Source organism: Diceros bicornis, chromosome 1 (assembly GCF_020826845.1).
Source record: "Diceros bicornis minor isolate mBicDic1 chromosome 1, mDicBic1.mat.cur, whole genome shotgun sequence".
In the NCBI taxonomy this organism is placed as follows: Eukaryota; Metazoa; Chordata; class Mammalia; order Perissodactyla; family Rhinocerotidae; genus Diceros; species Diceros bicornis.
Window position 1 is genome coordinate 71,371,031 of NC_080740.1, and position 26,278 is coordinate 71,397,308.

The 26,278-nt window shown below is 42.1% G+C and overlaps 1 long non-coding RNA gene across 1 annotated transcript; it reads left to right on the forward strand.

The window, feature by feature from the left end:
* LOC131408164 (uncharacterized) lies at positions 1–26,278 on the forward strand. Its single transcript, XR_009220702.1, has 3 exons — positions 1–232; positions 24,181–24,455; positions 25,890–26,278. It is a non-coding gene; the product is annotated as an uncharacterized LOC131408164 (long non-coding RNA).

Sequence of the window (26,278 nt, forward strand, 5' to 3'; positions counted from 1 at the left end):
TAGAAAGCCCTGTAGGACAAAGTATTAGTGTTCGTTTAATCTCCTCCATTTCCTCTGCCTGAAATATCCATTGTTCTCTCTCTCTGTACATCCTGTTATAGCATGACCTAGCACAGAGTGGTAGAAGGAACCTTGGATTAAATCCCAGTATAGTGGGAAGAGAGAAGGTTCTGGAGACAAACAGTCTAGGTTTGAGACCCAGCTCTACCACTTCCTGGCTGTGTCAACTTGGGTGAGTCACTTAACTTCTCTGAGCCTCTGTTTCCTCCCTTGTAAAATGGGGTAATAATGGAATACTTTGTGAGGATTAAATGAAATAATATGTGTGAAGTTCTTGGCAAGTTGTCAGGACATGATAAGCTCTCAATGAATGTTAGTTACAGAACAAAATAAATCCCAGTTCTGTCAGAATGTTTCTGTGGTAACTGGGGAAAGCTACTTGCTCTCTCTGGAGCTCAGATTTTTCAGTTGTAAATAAAATGGTTGTGGTAAAGACTCATCCTACTTGAATACTCTATGATTTCAGGCTTGCCCTTGTCTCCCGTCAGTAATTATTTCTCCCTACCTAACTCCTTATAGTCTTGCATTTGGGCCTCTCTTAAGACATGTCTTCCACTCTTTGTTTATAATTATTTTTATCTGTGCCTACTGGAGAGCATGTTTATCCCAGTGACTTGCTCATAGTAAATGCTTAACAAGTGTTTGTTGAGTGGATGGACAAATATTAGTCTTCCTGGTCCTAGTGCATCTCTCAGAGTGGATGGTCAGGTAACTATGTTGTGCCTTTTTAAAAACCTTTTATTATGGAAAATTTTGAATATATGCATGAGACAAGAGAAAATAAATAATAATAATAAGAAAAGAGAATAATAAAATGAACTGCCATGGACACATCACCCAGCAACATTTATTATCAACTCATGAGTAATCTTGCTTTATCTATTCCTCACATTCCACTCCCTCCCTCTAGATATTTTGAAGCAAATTGCAGACATTCATATAAAGTTATGTAAAAAGATTTCAGAGAGCACCTCTAATAGAAAAGGAGTCTTTCTTTTTTAGGTGTAACTACAATACTCTTATCATACCTAAAAAATTGACAATAATTCCTTGATATCATCATATATCAATCAATGTTCACATTTCCCTGATTTTCATGCATGTGTATGTGTAAATAGATATAGTTACAATTTGTCTGAATCAGGACCCAAATGAGGTACAAGTATTACATTTGACTGATGTGTCTCTTAAGTCTCTTTTGAACTGTCTATTTCTTTCTTCAATTCTGTCAGTCATTCTTTCTTGTATTTTGGGATTCTGTTGTTAGGTGTATACATTTATTATTTTTTTTAACTGTCTGAATCCACCCAGAGCATGTTGATTCTTTTTTTGTTTTTTTTTTTTTGTGTGAGGAAGATCAGCTCTGAGCTAACATCCATGCTAATCCTCCTCTTTTTGCTGAGGAAGACCGGCTCTGAGCTAACATCTATTGCCAATCCTCCTCCTTTTTTCTTTTTTTTTTTCCCCAAAGCCCCAGTAGATAGTTGTATGTCATAGTTGCACATCCTTCCAGTTGCTGTATGTGGGACGCGGCCTCAGCATGGCCGGAGAAGCGGTGCGTTGGTGCGCGCCCGGGATCCAAACCTGGGCCGCCAGTAGCGGAGCGCGCACACTTAACTGCTAAGCCACGGGGCCGGCCCCTACATTTTTATAATTGTTATATATTCTTGATTGATTAAACTAGAAATTTTAAAATGTCCTTCTTTGTTTCTAGTAACAATTTTTGTCTTAAGGTCTATTTTGTCTGATATTAGTATAGACACTCCAGCTCTCTTTTGTTACTATTTGCATGGTATATCTTTTTCAATCCTTTACTTTCATCCTTTTTGTGTTTTTGAATCTGAAGTGTAGCTCTTATGTAGATAGCATGTAGTCGGATCATTTTTAAAAAATCCATTCTACCAATCTCTGCCTTTTAATTGGAATGTTTAATCCATTTGCATTTAATATAATAACTGAGAAGGTGTGATTTAAGTCTGCAACTTTACTATTTGTTTCCTACGTATATTTTTTGTTCCTGTGTTCCTCCATTACTGCCTTCTTTTGTTAAATATAGATATTTTCCGAAGTACCATTGTATTTCCTTTGTTGTTTCTTCTGTTATATTTTTGAGTTATTTTCTTAGTGGTTTCTCTAGAGATTACAATTAACATCTTAATTTATAACAATCTCGTTTGAATTAATACCAACTTAATTTGGATGATATACAAAAACTTTGCTCTGATGTAGTTCCGTTTCCTTTGTCCTCCTTTGTGCTATTAATGTCATACAATTTAAATCTTTATACATTGTATGCTCATCAACAAAGTTTTATAATTATTACTTTTTGCAGTTGCATTTTAAGTCAAATAGGAGAAAGAAACAATTACAGGCAAAAAGTACTTTTATGCTGTCTTTTATACTTACCTATGTAGTTACTTTTACTGATGCTCTTTATTTCTTCATGTGAATTTGAGTTACTGTCTAGTGTCATTTCAGCCTGAAAGATTCCCTTTAGTATTTCCTATAAGGTGGGTCTGCTAGTAACAAATTTTCTGTTTCTGTTTATCTGGGAATTTCTTCATTTCTCCTTCATTTTTGGAGGATGGATTTGCTAAATATAGAATTCTTGGTTAATTGTCTTTCTTTCAGCACTTTGCATATGTCACCCTACTGCTTTCTGGCCTCCATGGTTTCTGGTGAAAGACCAGCTGTTCATCTGAGTGAGGATCCTTTATACATTCAAGTTGCTTCCTTCTTGCTGCTTTCAAAGATTCTTTCTTTGTCTTTGTGTTTTGATGTTTTGATCATAATGTATCTAGTTATGAATCTCTTTGATTTATCCTATTTGGAGTTTGTTGAGCTTTTTGGAAGGGTAGACTAATGTTTTTCATAAAATTTGGGAAGTTTTTGGGCATTATTTTTTCAAATAATCATTTTGCTCCTTTTTCTCTCTCCTCTTCTTCTGAGACTCCCATTATGCATATGTTGGTACGTTTGATGGTGTCCTACAGTTCTCTGAGTCTTCATTTTTCCTCTTTCTTTTTTCTCTCTATTCTTCAAACTGATTAGTCTCAATTACCTATCTTCAAGTTCACTGATGATTTCTTTTGTCTGCTCACATTTGCTATTGAGTCCTCTAGTGAATTTTTCTTTTAAGTTATTGTATTTTCAACTGCAGAATTTATATTTGCTTCTTTTAAAAAATAATTTCTGGGCCGGCCCCGTGGCTTAGCGGTTAAGTACACATGCTCCGCTGCTGGCGGCCCGGGTTCGGATCCCAGGCATGCACCGACGCACCACTTCTCCGGCCATGCTGAGGCCGTGTCCCACATACAGCAACTGGAAGGATGTGCAGCTATGACATACAACTATCTACTGGGGCTTTGGGGGAAAAAATAAATAAAATTATAAAAAAAAATAGTTTCTATCTCTTTATTGATACTCTCTATTTGGTGAGACGTCCTCTTACTCTTCTTTAGTTTTTTAAATGTAATTTCCTTTAGTTCTTTGAATATTTAGAATACCAGATTTAACATTTTTGTCTAGTAAATCCAATATCTGGGATACCTTGGGGACAGTTTTTATTGGTTGCTTTTTTCCTGTGTATGGGCCATATTTTCTTGTTTATTTGCATGTTTCTTAATTTTGTTTTTGTTGAAAGCTGGACATTTAAAATAATATAATGTGGCAACTCTGGAAATCAGATTATCTCTCCTTCCCAGAGGAAGATTTGTTGTTACTGCCATTTGTTGTTGTTGTTTGTTTAGTAATTTTGGGGGGAACAAATTCTGTACAGTTTGTATTATTTGCGATATGTGGCCACTGAAGTCTCTGTTTGGTTAGCTTATGATTGGATAGAGATTTTCTTAAGTGTCTGGAACCAATAAGTCTCCCAATCTTTGCTGAGGAACTCTGTGTTTGTTTTGGGGCATGTGTTCAATGCTCAGCCAGGCAGTTTACAACTTTCCTTAGCCTAACTTCCTGCTTTAATGGAGCCTCAATGTTATCCAGAGATGAGAACTTAGGACCTTCTCAAATCTTTTCTCAGCATGCACACAATTCTGTATATGCGTACATGTGGCCTTCTAGATTTGCAGCAATATTTCAGAGCTTTTCAAAGTCAACTATGGACACATCTTTCCATATTTTCTCTTTTAAGCTTTGTGGTTAGCCTATTGTTTGCTCCAAGTGTTATCTCCACAACCCGCCCCCTACAACAGCTGTGATACTAAAAAACAATTGTGTTCAACAGATGCCCTTGGGGATAAGTTTGTTCGAACTGGTCAAGCACCAATTCAGGTCAAAAAACATACTTTGAAATGGGGTCATCCAGGGACCCAGAAGATAAGTCAGATAATGATAATTCTCTGGGAATGGGGCTTTGAAGGAGCTCCAACCCCATTTGCCCTCTTCTATTGCTGCTAGGTTGCTGTTTTTCACCACGATTATAAGCTATCGGTTTCCAGGCACCACTGAGCTGGGGAGAGAGGATGAGACTAGGGGAAATTAAAATACTATGAAGCTCACTGTTCTTACTGAGATTTAATGATTTATCCTGAATAAATGCTCACCAGACTGTTGTAAGCTTTTGGCTAATTTGCAGTTGACTTGGACAATTTTTGCCACTGTTCTCATTGCTTTTATGGAGAAGATTTTTGGCGGTCTGTACTCTGCACTTCACTGACATTAGCTCCTTCTTAAGTTTCTTTTTATCTATAGGTTCCTCCATCATCATGCTTTTAATTTGAAATATTCTTTTTCTTTTTTTGGGAGGAAGATCAACCTTGAGCTAACATCTATGCCAGTCCTCCTCTTTTTGCTGAGAAAGACTGGCCCTGGGCTAACATCTGTGCCTATCTTCCTCCTAATTTGAAATATTTTTGTTGATGAAACCACATTATTTTCTGTATACAGTCTGTATTTTGCTGAGTGCATCCCTGTGGGGTCATGTAACATGTTTCTCTGTCCCTGTGTTTCCTGTGAATTGGGAGTGAGAGGCATGATTACATGCATATTTGATTTGTTTTTGCAAGACTACTTTATAGGTGTTGTGTTCATCCATTGGGAGGCACTTAAGTGTGGTGTCTCTCTCTCTCTTTTTTTAATGATTTCAGTAACCTCTGAAGGTCATTACATAGATTCATAATTCATTAGGGGGTGCAAAATAGTAATATTCCAATTCTACCATTTCTTTATAGTTTAATAACTGAAATTCTTATATAATGAAACTGTTTTTTCATTGACTAGTTCAATATATTGAGATACAGTCTACAAAGAAAAGGCATAATAAATTGCTATTTTTACAAAATAAAAATATGATTTCGTAAAGATGAGTTAATCATGTAAGCATTGGGTGTAGTGTCTGGCGTAAATGTCATGCAGAGTGGTAAAATCATTATGATTATGTAGGGTAGGGAAATATTATCTTATTAGTTGGCATCATAGTTTCTCATATTACCTTAGGGAAAAAACCTGAAAAGCCACTTGGCAGAGGAGATGAGATTCTAAGGTTATGGGTCACCAAAAAAAGATGGAGAAAGTGCTTTACATTTAAATTAAATAGGATTGTGTGGTGAGAGATCAGAGGCTATAGCAGGTTGGGGTAGAATTTGCAGCATGTAACAGAAAATAAAAGCAACAGCAGCTTAAGTAAGCTAGAAAGGTATTTCTTTCGTGTGTAAATGGCTACAGTTAGCTGGTGTTGGCAGGGATCTATGCTACTTCCATCCTGTTCCAGGATCACCTCTTGTTCCAAGGGACTGCTGGAGTTCCAGCCATTACATCCACATTCTAGCCAGCAGGAGGTAGGAAGGGCAGAAGAGAACACATCCTGCCCATTAAGGACATTTCCCAGGAACCATGAACACAAACTATTTCCTCTTATATCCCATTGGCCAGAATGTAAATGGTCACACCTTATTGCGAGGGAGACTGAAAAATGTAGTCTTTATTCAGATCATGTGCCCGTAAAAACCAGGGATTCTATAAGTGAGGAAGCAGGGGAGAACAAATATTGAGGCCAACTAGCAGTCTCTGGCACAGGTGGAAGAGGGAAAGGAGGCTATGAGATGGCATGAAGCTGGAGTAGAGGAGCTGGCATGAATTTCCTAGAAGTGGAGTGCACAGGGACTTTTAAGAACAAAGATGTCTTAAGTTGGATTCCCCCCAAAATAGGCCTTGAGACAAGGATTTGAGGGCAGGTAGTTTATTTGGGAGGTGATTCTATGAAGCACCAGTAGAGGAGTGGGGAAGTAAGGCAACGGAGGGAGGACAGCCAATATAAGCTGTGGTTTTTTTTTTAATTTTAGAATGTAAAATTTAAAAATTTGTGTATTTTAGCTTTATTGAGATATAATTGACATATAAAATTGTAAGATATTTCAAGTTTAGGCTGTGGTGATTTGATATACATATACATTGTGAAAGGATTCCCCCCATACATCTTTCACGTTACATATTTATCTTTTTTTTTTGGTGAGAACATTATAAGTTCTACTCTCTTAGCAAATTTCAGTGGTACGATAGTGTTATCAACTATAGTCACTATGTTTTACATTAGATTCTCAGACATAAGGTACATTTTAAAGTTTCTTTTACCACTGTGAGTAATTGGAACTTAATTCCACTGGTTAACTCTGGAAATCATTGTAGAAGAGGTGCCTCAGAATTATTCCACCTGAGAAGGGAAGGATCTGGGCATTTAGACACCAAATCTATCAATTATTGGTTGAAGACTGCTTCCAGGAACTGTTAATTGTCTAGCATTTCTGGCCTGTGTGGTTGGAGGAAGTTGGACCGTCTTGCAGTACAATGTAGGGCCTGATGAGATTTGGGTGCGGCACCAACTGTCAGCTATAAACGTCTAATATTCAGTTTGAAGTGGCTTGCCCTGCTGAACTGTAGCTGCTCTCTGAGAACTGGGAAATAAGGAAGAGACTGAGATTCATGGCTCGATTGAGGGAGTATGGATTAGGGATTGTGGATGTGGAAGAGTGAGATGGTCCATAAATCAGACCTAAACCCGGAGTTGAAATCCAGAAGGAACAGGAGAATGTAAGCAGTCTGTGATTCGCTCAAAAATCTCAGGGAAGGTTTTGGATTTTCACACTGTTAGGGTATGTTAGTTATCTGTTGTTATGTAACAAATTGTTCTAAAACTTAAGGCAACACGTGTTTATCATCTCCCATTTCTGGGGGGCAGGAATCCAGGCATTGCTTATCTGGGTGTACTGCTTCAGGATCTCTCACAGGGTTCCAGCCACAGTGTCAGCCATTGTGGAGGTCGCATCTGAAGGCTCAACTGAGGAAGGTTAGGCTTCCAAGATCACTTATGTGATTGTTGGCAAAATTTAGTTCCCCGAGGGCTGTTGAACTAAGGATTGCGTTTCCTCACTGGCAGTTAGCTGAAGGTTTCCCTTGTTTTCTTGCCATGTGGACTTTTCTTTCTTTCTTTTTTTTTTTTTTGTGAGGAAGATCAGCCCTAAGCTAACATCCATGCCAATCCTCCTCTTTTTGCTGAGGAAGACCAGCCCTGAGCTAACGTCTATTGCCAATCCTCCTCCTTTTTTTTTCCCTTTTTCTCCCCAAAGCCCCAGTAGATAGTTGTATGTCATAGTTGCACATCCTTCTAGTTACTGTATGTGCGATGCCGCCTCAGCATGGCTGGACAAGTGGTGACTCGGTGCGCGCCCGGGATCCGAACCCAGGCCGCCAGTCGCAGAGCGCGCGCACTTAACCACTAAGCCATGGGGCTGGCCCCCCGTGTGGACTTTTCTAACATGGTAGCTTGCTTCATCAAAGCTAACCAGAGAGAGAGAGTTTACTAGTAAGACAGAAAGCACCATCTTTTGTAACCTACTCATGAAAGTGACATCGAATCATGAAAGCAACATCCCATCATCTTTGCCATATTCTTTTGGTTAGAAGCAAGTCCCTAGGCATAGCCCATACTCAAGGAGAGGGGTATTTGTATAAGGGCAGGAATACTAGCAAGTGGGAATCACTGGGAGCCGTCTTATAAGTCTGCCTACCTCAGAGGGTGTGTGTGTATATGTGTGTATGTGTGCGTCTGTGTGTGCGTGCTGAGGCAATTTTGTTTATTTATTAAAAAGTACTTTATGGTGACTATAGTTAACGCTGCATTATGTATTTGAAAGTTGCTAAGAGACTAGATCTTAAAAGTTCTCATAACAAGAAAAAAATTTTTTGTTACTATGTGTGGTGGTAGATATTAACTAAACTAAATTGTGATTATTTTGCAGTATATCCATATATCAAATCATTATGTTGTACACCCAAAACTAATATGTTATATATCAAGTATATCTCAATAAAAACAAAATAGCCACGTGTGTCTAGTGGCTGCCATACTGAACAGCGCAGACCTATATCATAGTTCAGTGGTTTTTAAACATCAGAGTGTATCAGGATCGTGTGGAAGGCTTGTTATAACACGCAGTGCTAGGCCCTACTCCCAGAGTTTCTGATTCATAGGTCTGGATGGAGCCTGAAAGACTTAAAAAAATTTATTGAATACCTACAATGTGTTATGCACTATCCTAGGCACTGGCAATACAGCAGTGGGGAAAGAAATGGCAAAACTGTCTTCCCTAATGGAGCTTACATTCTATCTTCTCTGGATGACAAGGACAGAGAGAACCCAGCTGACATTGGACTTACAATTAGCTCTAAGATATTGGTTGTTCTCTTCTGTAACTGGAAACATACCTGATCTAATGTAAGAAAAAGCGTAGCTTTCTGTTTCTGAGACGTGTGCATGAGGATTTCTTTTCCCACAGAGGACTGGATATATGGCTGTTTTTGTGTTCTTCTGCTGAGAACCTTGAGAATTCAGGAAGGACAAATGGAGAGAGAGAGAGCTCACCTTGATGCTTGTATGAGGGCAAAGCAGAAAATACCAAATGGAGAGTGTGAGTGATTCTTACCAGCAGAGAGGATGGGGAGACAGAAAGGGTTTCAAAGAGGTTTTCCCAAATTTATCGTAAAGCTCCACTCGATGGGGCTTTAAGGCAGGTGTTTCCTATTATTCTTTAGAGAAGCATTTGAAGCCTAAACTCTGATACCACTTTCTACTTACCAATTACCTCAGCATCAGATTTCTGTTTTTAAGAATCTCTAGCCATGATCATGGGTTATGGATTTGTCAGCACATTTGTTCCAGAGCTCTGTGAACTTGCTGGGCTGATGGTACCCGAGGCCTTCGGGGGTTAAGCCTCCTGTCTTAGGATCCTGCAAATGGTTCTGAGAAGTCTGCAGCTGGGTTAGGAGACAATTCAGGGGTGGGCTGGGGGCGGTCAGGCCGCAGAATTCCAGCTAGATTGGGTTGACTGCTTCCGAATTATGAAGACACGCTTCTGGCTCTGCCCTTCTCTCCCCACTGCCGATTCTATCCTCCCAAGCACAAGTCACAAGTCAAGGGAAGCCAGTTAGTGGCTAAGAGCACGGAATTTGGAAAGTGATAGTTCTGCTAGTTATGTGAACAGGACTAGTTATATGAACCAGCTTTATCTTTTGAAACCTCAGTTGTGTCACTTATAAAGTGGGGACAGTCATCCCTACCTACTAGTGTTCTTTAAAATAATGTGTAAACGTGTTCAGCCCAGTGCCTGTGCTCAGTACATGTTATCTGTTTCTTGGAGAGGCAGAGCTGAGACTCCCACCTTTACAGATGAGGAAGCTGAGATTCACAGTGGGTCTCTGCACCCTGCTTCCCCCGTTCTTTCTTGCTGGAATGTCCCCCGCCTCTTAGAATCCTGCGTCCCTCCCAGACTCTGCAGGCTAGAAGCCTCAGCCAGCCTTGAGTGCTTTGCTTGCCCACCTTGAGTGGGGAGGGGCTGCTGGCAGGGACTGTCCACACCTCTGTCCACCTAGATCAGCACTGCTCCCTGCTCTCCCGGGCCTGGCAGGGAGCAGACCCAGACGGAACTGAAAGGGAACCTGAATGGGGCTCCTGGGGAGCTGTCCAGTGGGTAAGTGCTGACCTGCTGGTGGAAAGCATTTAAAGTGATTCTTTGGCATTTCCCTAAGAGCATTCATATGCAATCTAGGGAGGGTACATTTTCTAAAAGGTAGGAAGAAATGCATCCCTGCTGTTCTCAGGAGGCCACATTAGGAAGGCTCCTGTCCAATTAAAGTATTACCAAGCCCAATTGCTCCTCAAGGTTATTTCTATAGAGGGAGGGGTTGATTTTTGTCTCCTTAGGATGGAGAAGAAGAGAGAGCCCAGCACCTGACAAAGAACAAGAGGATGCCTGAGGCTGTGCTGATATAGCTGGGCCTGAATTCTGTGTCTGTGTGAGTGTATATGTGTGAGTATAAATGTGTGTGTGTCTTCTCTCAGTGTCTGCCTTTGTTCTGGACCTTTCACTCTCTCTGTTCTCTTAGTGATTCTGAACATTCAGACCACCTAGGTGTGAATTCTGTGTGTTGTTGAGCAAATGGGGATGATAATAGTACCTGCCTTATGGCATTGTTGTGAGAGAAGGTGCATGTTGTAGGAGATCAGAATTGGCCACCCCAAAATGTGTCTCTGGTGTGAGGATTATTTTGGGCTGGTTACTTTTAAAAACTGCAAACATAGGGAAAGCTCTGAAAACAAAGTAAAAGTAGAAGTTATCCTTTATAAGAGACATTTACATTTGTAAGGGAAATCTCCATTTGTAAAGGTATCTCCATCTCTGTACCAGGAAGAAGAGGGGATGACCTTATCTCTAGAAACTCTTATCAATGCAGAAGGCAAGGACTTAAATCTGCATAATAACCTTACTCTTGTTTACTGTGCTTTTCTGGCATTCTCCCATAACTGACTCCCCCCACCCCCAACATCCTCCTTTGTCTTTAGCTGAAGTTGGTATTTAAGACGAGAACCTCCACCAGTTTGGTGAGTTACTCAGTTTTCCAGGGTCTCTCCCATGTATACATGTTATAAAGCTTTGTTTGATTTTCTCCTGTTGATACCGGCTCAATACAGGGTTGACATAAGGGAAGCCATATTGTAGAGGGGAAACCATATTGTGACTTGGAATGACCTCTGACTAACTCTGGACTTTATGGCCCCTCCTGGCTGCTATAAGTTGATAACTTTGTTCTTTTGAGTTCCTTAGGAATGTGATGACCCCTGGGCAGAGAGTCTATGCTGATAGCCATCATCAATGACAGCTGAAAGATCAGGGTAGAGGGCTTTGCTCCAGTCTCTGATGCATATCAAGTAAAACAAAAGACTGCCAGGAACTGAGACCAGATGGATGACCCCACCCTGAGACCAGAGGCCTCCACCCAGTAATCAGATGGATGCCCCCACCCTGGGACCAGATGCCTCCTCCACTTGAGACCACCCCTCAATATAACTGGCCTGTAGTCTTTGTTCTGTAAGATGGGTCTTTGAGACATTAGTCGGCCATCTTCCCCCTCGCTAGCAAGCTGTAATAAATTGCCCTTTCTTTTCCACCATCTTGCCTCTTGACGATTGGATTTTGTCTCGTGGAGAGCAGATTGTGCCCTTTGTGCAGTAACACTGTTATTCTATCTCATGTCAATTTAATTCATAGCCCAACCAGAAGGACCCAGAGGGTAGAGGATTTGTCTTCCTCCCCTACAACGTGAAACACTTAGCAGGGTGCCCGGCACATAGCAGATGCTCAATAAACTGTATGTTTTTGTATAACTTCTCTTTCTGTGTGTGCACTTCTCTATATTGTGGCAGGGGTAGGGACTATACTAGTTGTCCTGAGTTGCAGATAACAGAGGTGGTTGCAGGTAAGCTCCGTGGGATCAGAAATGGGTGTGTTGTGTTCACTATGATTCTCCAGAACCAAGGACAGCACCAGGCTCAGAGTGGGTGCTAAATAAATACCTGATGACTGAATAAATGAGTGATTCTGACTGGAGCTAGCTTGAGTAGAAAAGGACAAATAAGGAATAGGATAGGGGCTGGCTCCACGACGTAGCGGTTAAGTGCACGTGCTCTGCTGCTGGGAGCCCGGGTTTGGATCCCAGGTGAGCACCGATGTACCGCTTGTCAGGCCATGCTGTGGCGGTGTCCCATATAAAGTGGAGGAAGATTGGCATGGATGTTAGCCCAAGGCCAGTCTTCCTCAGCAAAAAAAGAGGAGGATTGGCATGGATGTTAGCTCAGGGCTGATCTTCCTCACAAAAAAAAAAAAAAAAGGAATAGGATATAAAATGTCACATGGAACCCAAGAGTGAGGATGAGGAAGGACCAGGCCTCGGGAAGAGATATAAGCTGGGAACTGGAATGCCATGGGGACACACTCGCCATTTCTCCATCTATGCATGGTTACTTTGTCCTTTTTGTTTTCTAGATTAGTTTCTTCTGCTCCTCAGTCTATCTGGTGAATTCTGACCACTTCATGATTATCAGTCCAGCCAATTTCAGATACTGACTGGATGTCTCTGAATCCCAATTGCAAATTCCCAGGAGTGAATCTGATTGGCTGATGTTGGGTCAGGTCTAGTAATTCCTGGTCTAATCAGAAATGGTAGGAAGTAGGGTCGCATGGCTCTCATCTCCTCCCATGGATTGGGGAAAGTTTCTATAGAAGGGACTTGTGAGCTGGCAGATATCTAGTTCAGTGGCTGCCTTGCCCTGCTGAGTCTGTGGAAGAAAGGGCCCAATCCAGAGAAGGGATGAGAATGAGTTGGAGACATAATTCTTATCTTCAGAGTATGAGAGGGAGGAAATGCGTTTGTAGAATTTACAGGACTAATGGATTCCCTCGTCCTGTCCAAGTGGCTTATATTGGAATGGTATTTGGAGGGATTTACAGGGCAGCTCTTCTCATTGAGGCCTGAAATTTCCTGGGCTGGTGCACCAGCATGTAACAGGGCATGGTGCACCAGCCATGTAACATTTTCCATTCTAATGGGAATAATGAGTGTTAATAAATATGGGACCCTAGTTCTTGAGCAAGATATGCCAAAGATCATTGCTCTCTTTCCTATAAGATATCTGTAACCTTACCCTGAGGGAGAAGGAGTTACATATGCAGTTCCTCATGGCCCTTCCTATTGAGCTGTGTTTTTCCCTAATCCAGTGGTTCTCAGAGAATGTTCTCCCACCAACCCCATCAGCATTACCTGGGAACTTGTTGGAAACGCAAATTAATGGCCCCTCCCCCAGCTCTTCAGGAGCTCTCCTGCTGATTCTGATGCTTGTTAAAGTTGGGAAAACCACGGCCTTCATCTGTTTAGAGAGAGGCATGTCCCTTGGTTCAAGGCTTCATAGGATACATCTATGTGAAGGCTTTTCTGACTGAGTAGATATTGCCATTAGCTCCAACCATTGCTTCTCTCAGCCTTGGGAAAAGTTATAATTCCTAAAGAGATGCTGGCCTGGAAACTCCTTATAGAGGCTCAGCTATAGAAGGTGACACTTCTCTCTGCCTTTCATCTCACAGAAGAATTAAGTGATGTCAGCATGAGGTTCATGCTCAGACAATTGACATTTCCCACCTTCAGGCAGAGGGTGGTGTGTAAAGCACTCTGAATTGAATTACAATGGACCAGTGTCAAATTTCCACCTTTATTTGTAAGTGGAAGGGAAGGAAAAGACTGATTCAGTGTCTGCATCCCTTTATCTCACTGAATTTCCACAATGGCCCCCTAAGGTAGATACTATTATCCTTGAAGAGAAGTCAAATAGTTTGATCACTACTGGTAAGTGGTAGAGTGGGGATTCAAACCCAGACAGTTATATGCCAGTAACCTAGCTTTTAACTACAATGCTACAGTGTTTGCATATGGCACATTAGCCTTTTCTTTCTTCCCTATATATTTTTCCTTCTTCCTGTCCTATTCTGCCCTGCACCATGCTTCCTCACCTCGGGGGAGGTTGGGGCAGAGCTTCCAGGCTTTTTGTGCTCCCATCAACTGACTTCTGGAGTGTTGGAAGACAGAGGGATTTACTACTCCCCGAAGCCCTATCCAGACTCAATGAAGATCCCCCCTGGTGTGGGGAGGAGGGCTAAGGTGGAGGTGATGAGAGCAGTGAACTCTGTGGATCCAGGAGAGAGACATCCTGTGTCCTGCCCCCTGGGCACAGCACCAGGGAGGGAGCAGCAGGAGAAAAATGTGTTGCGGAGAAAGGCAGGGATGGCCATGCAGAGAGTTCCCCACTCAGAAGCAAGGGTTGCTGGACCTGAAAGAGCCAAGTCCAAAGGCACAGGGGGCCCTTACAGCAGCTCATGAAGACCTAAACCCCCATTCTCAACACATTGGCTCCCAGAGACCCCACCTCTGTGAACTCTAAACCCATCCTGGTGTTACATGTGTGTAAATGCTGTAGGGGAAGAGGGAGAATCCCCCTTTAATTATTTTATTTAATTAAAATAATTAAAAAGACAGGTTAGCAGGAGGAAATAATACCAAGTTTAATAACATGTGTACATGGGAGAAACCAGGGAAACTGAGTTTCTCAACACAATAGCGGCGATTCTCGTCTTAAATACCATCTTCAGCTAAAGACAAAGGAGGATGTTGGGGGTGGGGAGGGAGACAGAAATCACAGTAATCAAGGGTATGTAGATTTGAGGCCTTATCTTCCACACTGATAAGTTTCTAGAGAGGCCATCCCCACTTCCCCCCAGAGAGGGAGATACTTTTACAAATGGAGATTTCCCTTATAAATGTAAGTGTTTGTCTGGCAACTCCTTGCAGGGCCACCTAGAGAATGTGGCCAGGAAGAGACAGAATTTTTGATAAGAGGGGCTTGTTAGTGCCTTTCCTGTTGCAACATCTATTTTACATTATATTACAGCCATCATATGACAGTAACTCCTTCCTGGAACAGGTCTTCTATGTTAAATTCTTTAGGCAGTTTGGGGGAGGTCAAATGGCCATCAGAGAAAATAATCAAGGTAAAGAGACATATTTCAGGGTGGCCAAATCTTGATCTCCCACAATGTGTATATTTGGAGTGGTGGTGGGGGTAGAGCTGGTGGTACTGTATTGACTGAAAATAAGTTTCTATCATCTTGGCAGAGTAAGAGCTCAAAATAGAAGTTTAGCTGAATCATAAAAAATAAGAGAAACTGTGTTTCTTGCACAAGTGAGTGTGTGAACTGAGAATCAGCCTCTTCACACACTTAGCTCATTTTCTCCTCCTCACAACTACCTGTGAGGTGGGCGGGGCTCCTGAGGAGCCATTTGTGTCACTAGTCGCTGTAGGGGAGGAAGAACTATTCCTCTGCCCTCTAGGTCCTTCTGGCTCATTTAAGAATGAAATTGACATGAGACAGAATAACAGGAGAAAAACAGTTTAATAACATGTATACATGGGAGAAACCCAGGAAAACTGAGTAACTCACCAAAATGGCTGAAGCCACCACGTTAAATACTATCTTCAGCTAAAGACAAAGGAGAGTGTTGGGGGTAGTGGTTGGGGACTTCGGAGGAGAGGAAAGCAATTTACATGGAGAGGGAAAAGCAAATGTTTGATAAACTAATGTTTGCTGGGCCATCTATAGACAATGTGACCCAAGAGAGAGAACATTGATAAAAATGGGCTTAGCAAGGATCCTCCCAGTCTATCATACCCAGTTATCTATAGTAATATCTCCTTCCTGGGACAGGCCTTCTGTCTTAAATTCTTTTAGGCAGTTGGGAGAAGTCAAAGTTTCTTTAAGTCTTTTGTCCTTAAAAATAAGCCAAAGAGACACATTTTGGGGTGGCAAATTCTGATCCCCACATCACTTTGCAGCATTTAGCTATGAAGTCCATCATATTCGCCCTCTGTTTTGCAAAAAAATATATTTCCCTACTAATAGTTTTGGTGTCTTAAATTCACCTGTGTTTGCCCTGAGGTGGGGTTATAAATTGCAGGATGCTTGGGTTGTTGGGACATGCGGGAGATTGTAGGATAAGTAGATTAAAATGACAGGAAGTGAAGGGTGACTAACTCCTGCTTGGTGCTCAGAAAGAGCACTCTCTTCTTCCCCTGTCAGAGCACTTAATACTCTTTATTTTGCCAAACTGGGTTTTCACAATTACGAAAGGAATGTTACTTTGCAAACAGTTCAGAAGTTTAGCAGTTTAAACCATCCCCATTCCACTGCTCAGAGATATTCCCTGCTAACAGTTTGGTCTAATTCCTTCCTAATTTTTTTCCTGTCACTTTAAATAGGTACATTTCCATGTCCGTGTGTACCTGTGTAGGTGTACCCATATATATTCATATGTATAATACACACGTCGTTTTCCAACTGGCTTATTTTCACGTAGCATATTTTATAAACGTTTTCCCAAGTCATACAGATACCTCTATCTCATGTATTTATTGACTACATAGTACCCTATGGTCTGAATGTGTCAGAATTTTTTAGCCATACTCCTCTGGATGGGCATTTAGGTTTTCCCTTTCTTCCTCTCTCTCATTCCTTCCTTTTTCTTGCTATTACTAACAACGATGAAACGAATATCTTCATCCCTGTAACTTTATGCCTTGCTTTAGTATCTGCTGTTTTAGTTTAGTTGGTCTTCTTTTATTTTTGCATCTGCTGGGTCTTAAGTTATACATATTTGAAATTTTCATAGCTACTGCCAAATTGCTCTTCATAAAGGTTGTACTATTTTAAACGCCAACCAACCGAGTTACAAAGAGTGATGTTTCTAAATTCTGCGTTGTACTTACTTGTTTAATAATTGTATTATCCTGCCAGACTGTATGACCTCCTGAAGGCAGGAATCTGCCTGCCTGGTCCCTGGCTGAATCCTCAGCATTTAGCAAGTGCCTGGCCCACTGTAGGTGCTCAGTATTTGTTGAATGAAAGAAAAGGTGTAGTATGAATACCTGCCAAGGGCTCATTCTTAGAAGGGGCCTGGGAAAATTTTAAAACAAGAACATTAACAGACGAGAAAAATATTCAGGCTTGGAGGACCATAATTTCCTAAATTCTCATGGGACAGTGAAGGTAAAAAAAAATCTATATTGTTTTATTCCAAAATTTTAATCTGCTGCTTTGGCTTGACAGTAATACAAAGCCAAAAAACCCTCAGCTTCTCCAGGTATGCTGAGTTGGTTACTATATTTGCACGTTAAGTGTAGACATGGGCTTCTTCTGGGAGACTGGCCATCTTCACTGGATTCCCATGTAATTCCTGCAGTCCATGACCTGGATCAATTGTTCTATTAAGTGTAAGGCACACTGCCAATGCATGGCCTGGTCCCCGCGGCTGAGAGGCAGTGAGTGGGGCTAGTTTGTGGCACAGAGGGCCTGGCTTACATCCTGCCTTTTTGCTCTGTGACCTTGGGCAAGTCCTTTGCCTCCCTGTGCCTCAGTGCCCTCATCTCCAGAGTGGGAGTAATCATTTCTGCAGTGCCTGCCTCTCTGCTGGTTGTGAGGCCCAGGAGCAGGTTGTAAATTGTACTGTGCTATGCAAATGTGAAATGTTAGTTGCAGAGTGCTTGCTGGTTTCTTGAGAAGATAAGACGTAAACAGGTGAGAAGGTCAGTGGGAAAAGCGAGAGCTGTCTTGTGCTAGAGTAGAGGATGCTTGAGGGACCACTGGGGAGAAGATGTGAGGAGAAGATGGAGAGGATGAGAGGAGTCTGGAGGGTGGGGGGGACACTGAGGACCGAAGCTGCTCCAGGGGAGAGGGGAATGCAGCCCGGCCTTCCAGGGACATGGAGGACGTTGCTCTCTCTCCCTACCAACCAGGGACCCGTCTCTTTGGGGCTGCTTTTGTTTGATTCAGTGTGCTGTTGACCTTTGCTCAGACCCAGGCTGTGGTTAACTTGGGGCCACGGGCAGGGGGAGAAGGTCACCACAACTTCAGTGGGAGGCATTTGAAGTACCTAAAGCAATAAATCCTCATGTAGCTCGAGCCTGCCCAGGCTTCCCCAAACCTGGGAATTCAATTTTGTGTAACGCGCACAGTTTGCCAAGCACGCTAAGTCACTGGGAGAACAACTTGATGTATTGCTGTGGGGAAAAAAATTGCCGTGTCCCTTTCTTCATTCAAATTAACACCTTTTCATACTGGTCTGACAGGTGACTGATCACCTGAGAATATATCCTGGCTTCAAGTGATTTGATATCTCTTCCTTCTCTGTTTCTCCATCTTTATTTTCATGCCTGAAAAAGTCAAGAGAAAACATTATTATGATTATTGCTATAGAATCAGTCCCTGATTCATGAGCCCTAAGCCCTGGAGACTGGCATATGGTAGGCATTAATAACTGATGAATGAATAAATGACTAGATTTGGTTGATGTCTGCAGACTGCCCTTTTTCTGTCCTGGAGGGTCAGAGGAAGCTTTTGCTTTGTTTTGTCTTCTGATTTTTGTTTTTGGGTGGTGGAGACAGTGTACAGGGCATTGTGTGCACTGCTCAGGTGCTCCTCTGGTGAAGGACTTGTTGTCCCAGCTCCTCGGAGTGCTGGTGGCCCCTTGAGGGACTGCCTGAGTTGCAGAGAGCTGCTTGACCCAAGGTCAGCCCTTCCTGGGTGAACCACATCGAACGACTGATCCATGTGAGGTTTAAAGGGCTGTCCTCAGCCCACCTGGGGACACTTCTGAAGGATAGGTTTTGCTCTAGATCTTTCCCTGTGGGGTTGGCTGTCGTTGGGCTGCATTGCAGCTGGACTTTCTCTTCTCTCTCTTCCTTCCCCCACTTCCCTTCCACAGCTGTTGAACTCAAGAGCACTCCTCAATAAACCTCCTGCACGCTAAACTCCATCTTGGAGTCTGCTTCCTATGGAGCCCAGCCTGTGACATTTTGTTCTGTTTTTAAATAGATTCCACTCTGCCCTTCTTCCTCATTGGCACTAATACCAGTCACCATTTATGGAGTGCTTACATGGGTGAGGCTATCTACCTGCTCTGTCTCACCCAATCCTCATGACAACCCTGGGAGCTAGGCCCTGTTAGAATCCGACTGTTACGGGCGGGAAGTGCGGCTGGGGATTCAGCGACTCATCCAAGGTCATGGCCAGTCAGTGCTGGAGCCAGAACTTAACCGGTTGGATTCTAGAGCCCAGGCTCTTAACTCTGAAGGGCTCTGCAGCCCTTCTGGTGCCCCTGCTGGCAACTTTAGATGAGTGTTGGGACAGGAGTCTGATGAGCCCAGGCAAGCATTTCCCAGAAGGTTTTGTAGAACTCAGATGCTTCTTGTCGAAAGGGGTTCTGGAGTCAAATAGCTGGAAAATAGCTCATGTCGAGGGTCCTATGTAGTGGCCCTACAAAAATCCTGATGTTCTGTGAGAAAAAAACTATGGGAAACACTGGCCTAGACCTTAAGTGTTTATTTTACTTTGCTGGGGATTGGTAAATATTTGGTTACCTCTTCTGGTCCTAACTAATCATTATACTACTAAACAAGTTGTTTCAAATCTGTAAAATGGGAATAAACTTTTACCTCATTAAAGTCATGTAATAATCAAATGAGGTACTAGATACAAAAACTTGGAAAATCATTAATAACTGCACAGATGCTAAGAGTTATTAATGTATTAATATTTTCAGATTCAGAAACGTTAGGGGCTGATGTGTCAAAGCCATCCCTCATATAAAATCTAGTTTTGGATAAATTTCTGATAGGAGTCAGGTCTACACATACTTGTGTTAAGGGCCATTTGAAAGAATCATAATTAGAACACATCTGATTAATGCATTAAAGTTAGGTCATTGTTAAAATGGGAAATATTTATTCATGAAATAATTTTTGAGCATCCATGGCGTGCCTATGCAAATGTTCCTGGGAATATAAGTAAGTGTACGTTATGGACTCTATTTTTAAAGAATGTACTGTGTACAGCATAGAGGGCAAACAGATGCCATACATTTTCCTTTTTTACCTGCCATGCCCATTGCAGGCTTTGCCAATCAATAACCACACTCTTTACCATTGGGCCCAGATGCAGCCTCAGAGTTCTCCCTATAGAACTCCAGGCAGCCACTACTAATTGATCAGAACTGGCACATGATTTGAAACCTATTTCGACAGAAACATGATCTACAGAGTCTAGACACGCAAACGTTAATAGCATGCACCAAAGAGAATGTGACAAGTGTCAAAAGAATTGTAAAGTCAGGGTATACAATACATATCACGGGCTAGGGTAGTCAGGGAGGGCTTCCTAGAAGAGGCAGGAATTAAACTGGGCCTTGAAGGATGGGAGGGACTTGGATGGTGGTTGGGATGGGGAGGATGTCCCAGGAAACCTCCAAAGGTGAAGTAAATCCCAAATACCCAAGAGGCAGCCTCTGTCCAAAACCCCTGCTGAGGGTCTCATGGCTGAGTGTGGACGGTGATGTTTCCTTATCCTAGATTCCAGAAGACTGATACATTTCAGAGTCCCTTTGACCTTCCAATTGGCTGCCAGCATCCAGATTGTGATTTCAATCTGTTGCCGAGTCAGAGACAGAGAACCCAAATTCCAGGTGCCCATAAATTACTTCTAGTTATTGCAATGACGAAAGGCCTCTTTGAAGGTGACTTGCTCACTCCCTGTTTTATAGCCTCATACATCAAAGAGGAAGATGGAGCCGAGTCAGTTACTACGAGGAGATCCAGACTGCAGGAGGAACGGGTGGCAACTGTCTGCAAAATTGAGCACTTTCTGTCAAAACTTAATTAAATTAGCCCCGATTCTATAAATAATAGAGCGGGGTTTCCCTCCCTCACCCCCCCAGACCCCTGAGCCTTCTCCGTCTACCTCTCAAAAAAAGTGAGTTCTGAGTGTGTTGCACTAGGGGACAGTTTGTGAACATCAGGCAATGATTAGTTTAATTCAGCTTTTGCACCCATTTACAGAATCAGAATATGCTTCAGGTTAGAAGGGGCAGTGACTTGCAAGATGTGCGAAATGCCCGATGAGGTATGAAGGAAATATAACCGAATGGGATGCCAGAGGCTTGGATTCTTGCCCCTCAGTAGCCAGCTTTGTGATGTTGGGCAGATCTCTTTCCTTTCGGGTCCTCAGTTTCCCCATCCAACTCACTTTCAAGGCTTTGTATCAGCCATGTTTCCTTCTCATTCACGCACATGTCCCTGTGAGGAGGCTGAGGGCTTGTTTCCATGTCCCCCTGTGCCGAGACTCAGGTTGATGAAGCCACCGTCTCCATTACTGCAGATTGCTGGGGCAGAGGGAAAGAGTGCTCTGGAAGGTCTCTCACTGGCAATCAACTGGCCTAGAAGTGATGTGTCATGTCCTCTCACAAGTCATTGGATGGACCTAGTCTTGTGGCCCCACATGAGCACAAGGGCCAGAAAGTGCAGTCCTCCTATGTGCCTGACATTTGGTGAACAGCCTTAATGAATGCTCCAGGCCTCGTCCAACACCAAAGTTTTATAATTCTTTACTTTCCATTGAACTCGGAATTTTCATTTCTACATTTCACTTTAAGATTCCTGTCCACGCACCTTTATCCGCCAAGTGCTGGTTGATAATTCTTTAATTTCCTCATGAATAGATCTACTATACCTTTATGGTTCTACTAGCTGTGTGATCCTGGGCAACTGCTCTGTGATTTAGTTTTCCCATTTGTACAGTGGGGATAATAATGGTACCTACTTAATAAGGTTATTGTGAGAAGTGAAGGAGTCAGTACGTGGAACAGTGCCTGGCATAATCTGAGTGCTCAGAAAACGTTAAACATTCCTGAGGAAGGCAATACAGTGTAGAGGCCATGAGTGCCAGCTCTGGAGTTAGACTGCCTGGCTTTGAATCTCTGTTCTACCACTTATATGCCACGGGCCCTGGGACAGGGTAGTTTTCTTATTTGTAAAGTGGGATAGTGTCTACCCATGGGATTGTTGTCAGGATTAAATGAACTAATATACACAAAGCCCTTGGAACAATATCTGGTATTTAATAAGTCCTCAAAAATATTAGCCCCTATTATTGGATATGTAGCATTTGACACCACTAAAGCTACTCTTTGCTTTTTGGAACTTTTTTCACTCATTGTTTCCTTGGCCCTATTCTTTCTCGATTTTCCTCCTGCCTTGATTGTATTTTATTTTTTTAAAGAAGCTTCCCTAGCCTTTAAAGATTGAGGTTTGCCAGGCTTCCATTCAAGGCTGTCTGCTGCACGCATTCTCTCCGTGAGCTTGTTTGTTCTCATGGCGTCAGCTTTCATCCGCTCACGGAGGCTTCCAAAGATTCATCTTCAGCCCTAGCCCTTCTCCACGGCCACTGGATTGTCCATCTGGATATTCTATGGCATTCCACATTTCTGAAACTGAACTTGTCATCTCTTCCTGTCATCATTGTCACCCATTAGCCATCTACCTTCTTTCACTAATTCTCAGCATGGTGGCTCAGAGGACAAGCTTTGAAGTTATGTGGGCCTAAGTTGGAATCATTGCCACATAGTAGCTGTGTGACTTTGGACAGGTGACCTAACCCTTCTGAACCCTAACCTCAGAATGGGGATTACAATAGTACCTACCTCACTGGGTTAGTTTGAAGATTGAGTGGAGTCACTATGTAAATCACCAGCATAGCATATGGCACATAAGAAGTGCTCAATAAAGGGTAGCTACTACTAATATTATCATGATGGTGATGATGTTGATGCTCTCCTCACTCAGGCACCTCTGCCTTAGTTTAGGCATTTATTTTCTCCTGCCTAGATGATTGCAACAGCCTCCTGACTCATTGGTCTCCCTGCCTCCTCTGATCTTGTTCACCTCCACTGACTCTTATTTCTTTTCTTTCTAAAACACAGCTCTGATCACACCATTCTACCTCTTAGGACCCTCAAATATCTTCTCATTGCCTAAACGATAAAGGTCAGACTTATTAGCTTCAGGGACCCCAACAGCATTAACTTATAGGGGTGTTCCATAAATATCTGTTGAATACTAATTTGCTTACTTATTTGTAACCCACTATTGATACCAGCTGGCTAATTAGTGTCAGAGGACTTGTGGCTACCCAGTAAGGGTTTGAGCAGGACTGGAGACTGCACAACTCCAGGGGGCACTTTTCACATTATTTTCTATGTGAATGGACCTCTTAGAACCCAGTGTTGTTCCTGGAGTTGGACAGTGCAGTGGCCTGGAAGAGTCCTGGATTCTCATGTAGTCTTCACCCTTGGGCAAGTCACCTAGTGGCTTTGAGCCTTAGTGGTAAAACGAGGATAGCAAGGCCTGAACTACCTTCCCTTACAGTTGTGGGGAGGCTCGTGAAGGTGAAAGGTCTTATAAACTGGGAAGTGGTGTCTCCTAGAATTTCTCCTGCTATTATTGTCACCAGTAGTGACCGTGAGCATTAAAGACTGAAGAGAACCTAATCGCAGCAGTGAATTTCTAAAATAAAAGCTCCATTACGAGCAGTGGGTATGTGATGGGCCCAAGGATATTATTTATTTAGAATTTGAACTACCCTGTTTTTCTTATTTCAATGGCAATACTCATAATAGCAGAAAATAATAGTCTAGCAAAAAAGAGAAAATAAAAACACCCATAATCCCGCCCACATAGGAGCAAACCTTACTCATTCCTTGGTATATTTTCTTCTAGAATCTTTTTCCCCACTTAATGTATCACAAACCTCTTTTCACTTTAATAAATACACCTTCCCAGTGTAATTATTAAGGGATGCATATTATTCGGTGTGAGGACACGCTTTAATTTATTTAACCAACACACTCTTGCTGGCATTTAGGTTAATTCTTACTTTTCCCTGTTACAAACGGGCTGCAAGGAATATCCTTGTAGCTAAATCTGTGTGCACATCCGTGCTGATTTCCTCAGGTTAAATCACAGAAGTGGAATTACAGGGTCAAAGAGTAGGCATATTTTTTAAAAGGCTTTTGCAAAGAACTGTCAATTGCCTGTAGTAAGATTGTATGCTCAATTGGATTTTGAAGGTCATTTCTGTCTAATAGTGGAGCGTGAAAAATAAATAAACTTTGAACTTTCAAATGGAATTAGTCTCTGCTGAGCTGTAATACGAGTTTAGTCAGAAATGTGGGGAATGGTGCTCAGTGATGGAGTAGTAGGAAAGCCATATTAATAGGTATTAGGCTATTTTCTTTTCTTCAGATCTTCTTAATATTTAAAATTGGGGTGTAATTTTTACAGAATGTTTATTTTAACTGATTTTGGTAGAGACGGCTAGAGCTCACACATATCTGATTCCCCTCTCCTTCTAGGCATGTGGGAAGATGACATTCCTCAGTTCTTTGCGTAGGTGGGGCCAGTGACTGGGTCTGGCCAATGGGCTGTGAGCAGAAGGATATGGGTCACTTCTGGAGTGAAGGACTTAATTGCCAAGATGAGAACCCCCTAGAGCTCTGTTCCGCACGTTAACTCAGGAGGCCCGGTGTTACAGATGGTACACTGTGGTGGGGCCTCCGTCAGCTGGGTCTCTGCGCGTCTCCTGAGGACAGTTGCCCTGGAGAGTCACCTGCACCGGCATGGACTTCATGTGAGTGAGAAACAAACATGTTGTGCTAAGTCACTAAGATTTAGATTTTTTTTTTAAATTGAAGCATAATCTAATTTATCCCAACTAATACAATGACGTAATTTGATTCCAGAGCTAAGCTGTTAGTCACTTTATGAATACTGCTCAGAGTGCCTGTTCTGTGCTGGGCACTGTGGAGGATAGAAGAAAGAATAAACTTAATCTCTGTCTGCAAAGTATTACATAACTTATGGTTCATCTCTATTTGTTGAAGAACATGTATATGTTGAATATTATAGATCTACATAGGTAGTGTATACTCTTTAAAAGGACTTTGTTGTGAGAAACTGGTTCACATAATAACAGGTATAATGAACATCTATAGTTCTCATTCGCCCAGCGTTGCTTGCTCTGTCCCTCCCTTCTTCCTTTGGGAAACTCTCCTGCCCTGTGTGATTTGGATGGGGTAGCCAATTATACTCCCCACTTCCCTGGCCATGGGAAGAAGCATATAACTTCCCTGGAATTTTTTGAATTGAAGATCGAGGTGGTAGCTCTGTCTTGCCCCCATGTCATGAGCTATAGGAATTGATCCCAGAAATAATGTCCCGGAGGAGCCTGAGATAACTCGGACAACTCTTAGACCAAAGCTGAGGTGAAATCTACAGTGTTAAACAGAGACTGATTCTCACGCTGTTTGAGCTCCTGGATTCCGACTAGCCTGGGGCCAGTACACCTGTGTGCCTACAGATGCCTCAGCCAATAAATTCCCTTTCTCTTTTGTTTTGCACTAGTTTCATTTGGTTTCTGTTTCTTCCAATAGAAAGAATTCCCATTAATATAACAAATATTATATTTTTTGAGAACAATAATCACGTGCTGATAACCACTGACATTTATTGAAAGCTTTACGTACATAATCTCATCTAATCCTTTTAACAGTCCCTAAACTGGTATACTTATTAGCATCATCCCCACTTTACAGAGAGAGTGAGTAAGGCCAGGCCAAGACAGGTAACTTGCCAAGGTCACACAGTTTCTAAGTGGTAGGACAGGAATAAGACCCAGGCAGTCCGACTTCCAAGCCCACAGTCTTAGCATAGCTCCACGTGAGCACAAGTCTTAATATCAAGGTTTATAGAAAGTGTTTTCATTTTTTGTTTCTCTGTCTGAAATTATCTTCAAAGGAGGACAAAATAATTTGTGGCTGTTTTGTAGAGTACATATAATTCCTTCTGTTTTGCAGAAGTAAAGTACAAATCCTTGTAATTTTCTTTTTCGTTTTTAAAGAATCTAGAATAAACATTTGATTATTTGGTGTAGTTCTAGAATCTATGCTTAGAAGTACTCAGTTTGGGTTACCATACGATCCAGTCATTCCACTGCTGGGTATTTATCCAAAGAACATGAAAACATCAATGCATAAAGATACATGCACCCCTGTGTTCATTGCAGCATTGTTCACGACAGCCAAGACTTGGAAGCAACCTATGTGCCCATCAAGGGGCGAATGGATGAAGAAGATGTGGTATATATACACAATGGAATACTACTCAGCCATAAGAAATGATGAAATCCAGCCATTTGTGACAACATGGATGGACGTTGAGGGTATTATGCTAAGTGAAATAAGTCAGAGGGAGAAGGTCAAATACTGTATGACCTCACTCATAAGTAGAAGATAAAAAGAACAACAAACAAACACATAGAGACAGAGATTGGATTGATGGTTACCAGAGGGGAGGAGGAGAGGGAGGAGGGCGAAAGGGATGATTAGGCACATGTGTGGGGTGATGGATTGTAATTAGTCTTTGGGTGGTGAACATGATGTAATCAATGCAGAA